A 9,249-nucleotide genomic window follows, 5' to 3' on the forward strand; every position below is an offset into this window, starting at 1 on the left:
GAAAACGCAGCAATTATTCTTACGGAGGAATTGTTCGCCTACTTTTTGAGTAGAGATGTTCTAACACCTTACATTAATTTCTTGCAGGTATGTAAATATTTTTTCATCTACAGTACTTTCAATGAGGGAGTATTTGTTCACTGTTGCCAGAACTTTTTGGGCCGACCGGCTAAATTGGCCAAAAAAGGCGGCTAAAATGTTTCAACTAAAATTCACATGTTTTATTTAAATAAATCACAAGTTTAATAAAGGAAACTGTCGTTATACGTAGCTAAGCTTTGCATCAGAAGTCATGTTTGTATTACTTATGTAAGTACAAAAAAAAGACCAATTACAAACTTATGACGTTTTCTTTTCTATTGAAAAAGATTACCTTTGTCCTTCAAAATGGCTATATTATTAGAAAGTATTACACTTTTGCTTAGTTGGAGGGCAATATCTTAAGAAATGAACACGTAAAGCTGTTAAAGGGCTGAGGCACCATTATTTCGAAAAAATACAACGCCATCCATTTACATATATCGAAAAAGCAGGTAGCTTTTTATGTTTAACGATTAAACTATTAAATTTGATTTTTAGGTCCATATATACGAAACGTTCACATTTTTCAATGACCGCTTTGCACATTCCTGATATAATTGTTCACAGATATCGTATTCCCAGAGAAATTTGAAATTTTTTTAGTTGATTTAATGTTTTTTTCGTAAATACATAGCTGATTACTTAGCAAACACCATATAAATCCAAACTTCAAACTTTGTGCGAAAAATATGAAAATTCTTCAAAATTTCACCAAAATTTTTATCTTTTTAATTTGCATCTTTAGAAAAATTATGGTACGTAGTTTTATAGTCTATTAAATTTTAATATAATACGGTGCAAATTTGAAGTAGCTAGGACCTACCGTTGATTTTCGGAATTTTTTGTATGACGGTGTTACGCATTTTTTCCATACAAAGTACGTTCTACCAATTTCTTTATATGGGAGAAAAATGTGGAACACCGTCAACAAAATAATTGCCAAAAGTCAACGTGCTAATTACTCTATTATACTAAAATTTATAATTTTTAAAGATGCTGATTAAAAAGTTAAAAATGTTTGTGAAAATTTGCATAATTATCATAATTTTTCCACAAAGTATGAAATTTGTTTTTAAATGGTGTTTTTTAAGTAATCAGCTACATTTTCATTACAAAAATAATAACCATTAAATAAAATAAAGAAAAATAGCCAAAACTTGCTAAAATGTCGTGTCCCAGTTTATATGTATATGGGTCACACTATATTCGCTTAAAACGAAAATCATTGAAATCGGCTCAGTATTTTAGGACTTCCGGATTAGAAAAAAGTTTCTCAATTTTATATAACAGTCCGACATGAAAATTTTCACCGTGATAAGGCTAGCCATTTCTAATAGGTTTTGGATCGCTAAAGTTGTAAAAAAAGGAAACTTATATGTATATTGTAATATTAAGAAAGTTAGGCCTATAGTAAAATTGGCTGAAAACAGCTAATTTTTTTTGCATAACGGCTAACAAATTGGCTGCCGGCTAAACCAAATTTTCTCCAGCTGTTTGCTATCGCTACCGGCTAAATCTAGCCGGAAAACGACTAAACTGGCAACACTGCATTTGTTTCGTGAAACAATTTGAATAATAACACGGTGCTAGAAAGAAGTCATGAAATGCGCTCGAAACAAAATCTAGTGTAGTGAAAATAGGTTCGGTATAGTTCCTGAACCCTCCATTTTTTATTACTTAAAAACAACCGCTATGTTCATACTTGATGCAATTATCTACTAACAGCTTGACTATTTTTCATCCGATTTTAAAAACCGAACATATTTTGAAAAGAGGATTCAGAGAAATCGATTTTCCAAGCTTTCGATTCGGCTCTAAACAAGGCTAAGAAACAGCGATAAATGTTCTTGATTCGAAATTCAACGCTATTTTTGTGCAGATAGAATTATTAAAAACTCAAATAAATTCAACCACACAAAGTATCGCCATTGGCAACAATGCCATCAAAAGTACTGTTTAGAGTTCTAACCTTGTTGCGTCGCCAATGACAGCAATTGTGAGAGTATACAGTTTCTCTGCTGACGTTGTTTCCCCAAGTGTTTCTCCTGTTGGGCCAGCTGCTAATGGCAATGGAAAGCGAACAGCAGGGATGAAAAAGTAGGTACAATTGTACCCTTTTCCGACGTTTAATGACTTAGTTATATTAGGTACATTCACTAGATTTTAGGTACAATCATCTTTTGATCAGATACATTTTTAGTTTTCCTTTTCTTTTTCCTTTACCGTGCTATTATATTTTTTGCTTGCTTCACTTTGATTTTGAAGAATAAACAATTTTAAAGAAAAGTGGTCAAAAGGAAGAAACCAAAAAAGTCATATTATATATTCTCTTCAACATTTTGCATTTAGAGCAGCCAATACGAAAAATTAACACTTTACTTAGCTATCCTCAAATTCGTATTTTTTTCTACAAATTTTAAAGCTTATTTTCACTAAGTCAAATTCAATGGCATTTGCGGTCAAATGAGTGGAAACGAAATTGTTAAATGGGACTAAAATATGGTCTTTTGATCGATTTAGATCAGAATAGGCCTTCAGGCGTGTACATGCGCTGCTAAAGCGGCTATTTGTAAGTTTTTGGCCCATAATACCATCGATAAAGGTAGGGATAAAGGAAAGAAAGTTGTGCCAAATATGTCGACAAATTTTGTTGCCAAAATATGACATAATGAAAACCAACCAGCCTTTATTCGTCTTCAAATCTCATATTTTCTTTAGATGAGAACTATAGCTATTTGACCCATATTCGCTTTTTGATTTCTGGAAATATATTCACAAAGTTACTTTCGGTAATTTGATTATTTTCTCTTGACTTGCTGCACCTATTAAAAGGAATTGGATAAATTAGCAGACCTTTCCTGTTGTTTTATAAGAAGCTGGATAAAGAAGTATACTTCGCAAAGTGTATTTTTTGTATTTTTCGCCAATATTTTTCAGTTGTCAAAATTAGACAAAAACAACGCTTCTCCTATTCCCATTAGACTATAGTCTATAGATATAGGCTCAGTTTAAAAAAAAAAACCTAATCATGTTTAAAGTACGTCCATCTTTTGTATTCATGTTTTAAATAAAATTAATAAAAAAAAACTACAAATTACTGATGTAACTTCTTTTAGGTACAATCTGTCTCATTTAGGTAAATTTATTTTATGATATTAGGTACAATCTGAAATTTCCATTTTTCATCCCTGGCGAACAGTGACCAATGCGGCTCTCTCACTATGACTCCTAACGCTAATATTACGCGTACCTATGCCAATGTTTCAAACATGGTTGCCACTTCATCAAAAATTTGTGTACTACAATACGCAAACAAAAAGGTCCAAAATAAAATAAAATGTACAATTTTTTGCCGTCCATAAAAAATACATATCTATATATATAATACGCGAAGGGATTTTTTGTGCAGCATAAAAGATCTGTACCGTTCGCCCGATTTTCAAAAATGAGATGTCAAAGTAAAGCGCTTGGTCTGTAGATGTGCAATAAGGTTTTACTTTTTCGAAAAGAGTTGCCACCTGATAAAAAATTGCATTCATATAATTTAATAATCGATGCCATCAGATCCACACCGTTCGTTCGATTTTCAAAAGTGAGGTGTCAAATCAAAGGGCTCTGACTTTAGGTGTGCAATAAGGCTTAAATTTTTCGAAAAGAGTTGCCACCTTTTAAAAAATTAAGTTCAAAATAATACGCGAAGGCATTTTTTGTTCCGCATAAAAAATCTGCACCGTTCGTTCGATTTTCAAAAAATTGGTTGTCAAATTAAAGCGCTTGGCCTGTAGATGTGCAAACTGGTTTTATTTTTTCGAAAGGAGTTGCCACCTGTAGAACAATTGAATATTAGAGTGGTTCAAAAATTTTTTTTCGGAAATTCATAAACGCTACCTCAAATTATTGTTATTTGTGATAAAAAACGAGACACGTACTTTTTATTTGGAAAAAAAAAAGTTTTCTTAGAGGCCGCGTTGGTCGGTTTTTTATAAAAACGCTTATGTTCTCAATTTTTTTATTATCTTGACATGTTAAAATGCAGCTAAAAATGTGGTTTTTACATATAATTACTCTGGTTTTATTGGGGAACATTCCCTTAATTACATACCTGTGTTGGGCAATTAGAATGGGTCTAGTGACCGAAAATATGCTCTTGAAAAGAGACTAGTAAAATTAAAACGTTGATACTGAACGATTTACGCATTGTCATGGGATGGAACTTGTTAAGAGGGGATTTCTGGGGTTGCTAATTAGGAATCTGAAGTCAGTTTTTCGAAATTCAAAATGGCGGATCCAAAATGGCGGTAAATTTTTTTAAAATTGATTGGATTTGTTCGAAACCCGGCACTCGAGAGTTTTTGGGGTCGCCGATTACGAATCTGAAGTCAATTTTTTTTAAATTCAAAATGGCGGATCCAATATGGCGGTTAAGAGTTTCAAACAAATCCAATCATTTTTTTAAAGTTGGTCGCCATTTTGTATCCACCATTTTGGATTTGGAAAATCTGACATCAGATTCGTAATCAGCAACCCCAGAAACCCACTGGAAACGTGTTTTAACCCTTGACAATGTTTAAAACTGGATCCGCCATTTTGAATTTTAAAAATCAGTGGAAAGGGTTTTGAAAATATTTGTTTCTTATCTTAACTTTAGGAGGGTTGCCACCTGTTTAAATACTTAAATTCAATTTGAATTAAGAAAATTAATTAGGAGAAATATGTTTCAACATATGGGCGCATAACGAAAGGGGCTTCAAAAGGTGGCCGTTTGAAAATATATTGAAGAGGGTTGCCACCTTATTGCAGTTGCAGAAGTTATATGAAATGTCAAAATAATGATGTGAAACGAAAGAATATTAAGAAGACTTTAGTTTGAACACAAAATATTTTTAAGGTGTTGGAGGAGGGTTGCCACCTGTTTAAAAATTAAATTCAAGTTATTAAATAAGTTAAATGAATTATTTAAATATGGGTATCAATCGAAGGGGGGTTGAAAAATCTTTATTTCTGATTTATATTTAGCGGAGTTGCCACATGTTTCATTAATATAATTCATCTTAATTTATCAGTTGATTAAAACATGTATGTAGGGCTGCCACCTGTTTAAAAAGTCGAATTTAACTATATCTATATATGTAATACGCGAAAGGACTTTTTGTCCAGGTCATCAGATCTGAACCATTCGCTTGATTTTAAAAAATGAGGTATCAAATTAAAGGGCTTGATATGTAGATGTGCAGTAGGCTTTTACTTTTCCGGAAAGAATGGCCACCTTTTAAAAAATCAAGCTGAGATTATTTATAAATCAATATCATCATATCCCCATCCATCGCTCGATTTTCAAAAATGAGGTGTCAAATTAAAAGGCTTGGTTACAGATGTGCATTGAGGTTTTAGTTTTTGAAAACAGTTCCCATAGGTATCAGTCGAAATTGTTATTAAAAGCTGTGCTTCTTAACTGTGAGAGTGTTGCCCCTGTTTAAAAAATCGAATTAAATTTTAAACAGGGAAATTACATATGTAGGTAATTTACAAAATGTTCCCCCACAGGGGTCCAGACTAAAGGAGTTTAAAAAGGTAGTAATTTTAAAATATTTTGAAAAGGGTTGCCACCTGCTTTAAAAGCCGAATTTAGTTATATGCATTATTAAAATATGGGTGTTAAACGAAAGAGTGCTAAGAAATCTTCAGTTTAAACATCAAAATTTTGTTTGATGGTTTGAAGAGAGTTGCCAGCTGTTGAAAATTTTAAATTTAAATGAATTATTAAGTTTAATAAATTTAGTTAATAAATAAGTTAAGTTAAATAAATTACTAAAAGAGGTGATTTAATCGTTCATGGGTTGGAGAAGAATTTATATCTGAACTGTTTAGGAGAGTTTCCAGGTGATAAAAAAATTAAATTCAATTTTTTTTTAAATATTTTTATTGAGCTTTGTACCATGATTGTTTATTAGGAAAAATTGAAAAAGCAACAAAGTCTAAGCGGTAGTCTAGCGGAAGTCTAGAAAAAAGAAGTCCGAAATAGCTGCTATAACTTCTACCGCTTAGACTTTGGTGCTTTTTCAATTTTTCCTAATAAACAATCGTGGTACATAGCTCTATAAAAATATTAAAAAAAATAAAATGTTAATATGCCACAATAACATTGACAAATTGATAAATTCAATTTAATTCTTCAGGTAATTGAATTATGTATCAAAGTATCAGACGAAAGAGCTTTAAAAGATTTCAGTTTGAAAATGCTTCGCAGAAGGTTGCCACCTGATTGAAAAGCCTAATTTATTTAGCTTTTACACAATTTTAATGAAATATCAAAATATGAGTGGCAAAAGAAAGAGTTTTAATACAACTTTAGTTTGAAAATATTTTTTGTTAGGGTTGGCATCTATTCGATTTTTATTTTGAGCGATAAAGTTCGGTTATTGTGTTATCAGCTGTCTCGATGAAGTCAATTGGCCCCCTCGGAGCCGCGATTTCACGCCCTTAGACTTTTTTGTGCCATGCCGTGAAGAACCGATATAATGCGAACAATCTATTAACAATTCAGGCCTTTAAGGCGTATGTCGGGCATTTCTTACGATAGAGCCAGAAACCATCAAGAAGGTCTTGGAGAAATCGGTTAACAGGATGCGCTACTGCGAAGACAGTCACATGATGAAATCGGGTTCCATATCTAATGGGAATATATGTTCTTTCGAAGAAACCCATAATATACCGAAAAAATTAGTTTTGAGTTAATTTTTATAAATAAATAATTTTTTGTTATGGTCATCAGATCTTTAATGTGAAGGTCATCAGATCAGCACCGTCATTCTAAATGTGCATTAAGGTTTTATTTTTTGAAGTTACGACCTTTTTTTAGCGGTGCACGGTGGTTTGAATTTTGAGGAAATGAAAAACTGACGCCATTTGAGACCTCTCTTCGTTCAAAAAGGGATGGACGAATTTACTTGAAACATTTACAATATTTATTAAGGTTTGTGAATGGTGTTGCCATCGGTTTAAAATATTGAACTCACTTTTGGCGTCTTAACGCCATGCGGGTTCACTAGTATATATATATACTTTTTTTTTATAATATTAAACGTAAACAAAAATTGCAATATTTTCAATTCGTGTTCAAATTCGTTTTCATTTGTGCATAAATAGGTAGTGTGAAATGTTAGTGTACACCTTGTTCTAATATAATATTCACAATTATTTTCATGAAAAATGTGTTTCATTAATTACTAGGGAAGACAAAAATATGCAAATGCATATTATCTTCTTCTTCTTATTTGGCGCTGTAACCGCCTAAGCGATTTTGGCCGAGTTCAGCAAAGCACGCCAGTCGTTTCTCTTCTGTGCCAACTCCTCTTCCTCTGCTACCTCCAGCGGGTTGCGAGTTGAATACTTTCAGAGCTAGAGCGTCGGTGTCCATTATATATATGCATATTATACATTATACATGAATACATATTTTGCCGAAAAAGAATAAATATGCTTAAAACTGATTATTTTGGTAATAAGTAAATTACTTTTCGTATAATTTCATCTGGCAATACCTTTGCGCAGATAGTTAAGAAAAAACATTTTTTCTATATTTTTTTGCGATTTTCCTTTGACCAGGGCTTGAACCCAGGTGCTGCTGAGTGAAAGCGCGCACTGCTTACCACTACACCACAGCGGCCGACATAAGTATATACAACCACTTTTTATGCGATAATTCAAAAAATTTTCGTTGGAAAATATACATTGTATACATTTTTGTGGCATATATCGAGCATATTTTTAATATTTTGGAGTGATTTTAATGATCATATAATTAAGTGGATATTTTTGTCTTCCCTATTCAATACAGAGGTTTACAAAAAAAGTTTCTGCATATTGAACCAAACCTCTTTATCCCTATGGTATCCGATGCCCGAGGTCTGTAAGTTTCAGTCAGGTCAGGTTCGAGGTCATTTGAATTCTTCTGAATTTGACATTAAGATGACTGCGGCATGACCTCTAGGCAACTTTGAAGAATCAAATTGTTTTTGTTGACATCGGCTTCGCATTCAGCGCTTTGCTGTGGCATATTCCTGTTACATAGATGATAAATGATTAACAAAACAAAGCATACGTCTCATATAAGTTTGATTTTGTATACATAAGTACTTGTGTGCACACAATATTTGTCGTTTTGCCATTCTCTGCATAGATATCAAGGATATCTGGTTTGCGACACGGGAACATGCAACATCTGAGAAGCAATCCACATCTAAATCTAAACCACACTTTTCCAAAGGTTGACCTTGGGCATTATTGATTGCGATTCCGAATGCCAATCGAATTGGGAATTGCAATCTTTTAAATTGAAATTGTGTATCGGTCGGAATCTTGGGAATTCTTCACCTTTGCCACAATGTAGACTATTTCAGGCAAGCATTTATCTCGCCCGCTAGTGTTAATCGAGAAATTACAGGCAATGTTTGCGTTAAATCTCTTGAGAGCACCATCAATGCATTTCCGAATGGTTAAACGTTTCCATGCAAATCTCGCGACAATCGCTCAAAAACCTCAAGCAATTTTTTGTGTGCAATGGTACACTCATCCCAAAAAATTAGTTTAAATTTTCGTGATACTTTTTCCATACCGGATGTTCTGGAAATATTGCACGTATGATTGCTGAATTAGGAATTCTTTCACCTAATAACAATGTCGCAGAAATTCCACGCGAAGCCCTAGCTAAGCTTATGTAATTTTTTGAACGAACCGTCTCCCGTGTCAATCTGATAAGGAATGTTTTCCTAGTTTCTCCTGGCGTATCCAAGAATAAGGTCCCCAGATATCATTTTCTCCTTCTTATTTGACGCTGGAACGGCCTAAGCCATTTGGCCGAGCTCGACAAAGAACGTCAGTCGTTTATCTCTGTGGCAACTTACGCCAATAGGAAATGCCACGTGAAGCCAAATCCTTCTCCACTTGGTCTCTTAATTGCAGTGGGGGCCCACTCTTCCTCTGGTACGACCAGCGGATTGCGAGTTGAATACTTTTAGACCTGGAACGTCGGTTCCCATTCGAATGGCATGTCCAAGCCAACGGTGCCGCTGTATTTTCATTCGCTGCACTATGACCATTTCGTTGTAAAGCTCATCGTTCCATCGTCTGCGATACTCCCCGTCTCCAAGGCGGAGAGACCTGTAAATC

General features: G+C 33.7%; 1 protein-coding gene across 1 annotated transcript in view; it reads left to right on the forward strand.

The window, feature by feature from the left end:
- Positions 1 to 6: 6 nt before the first annotated feature.
- LOC118749066 (E3 ubiquitin-protein ligase listerin-like) overlaps positions 7 to 9,249 on the forward strand; it is a 19,266-nt gene continuing 10,023 nt past the window's right edge. The window contains exon 1 of the mRNA XM_036483853.1: positions 7 to 87. The gene's annotated coding sequence lies outside the window, so the exon portion shown is untranslated. The remainder of the gene's footprint in view (positions 88 to 9,249) is intronic.

The sequence above is a fragment of the Rhagoletis pomonella genome, unplaced genomic scaffold (genome assembly GCF_013731165.1).
Source record: "Rhagoletis pomonella isolate Grant_MI unplaced genomic scaffold, Rhpom_1.0 Rhpom_scaffold_00014, whole genome shotgun sequence".
NCBI classification, from domain to species: domain Eukaryota; kingdom Metazoa; phylum Arthropoda; class Insecta; order Diptera; family Tephritidae; genus Rhagoletis; species Rhagoletis pomonella.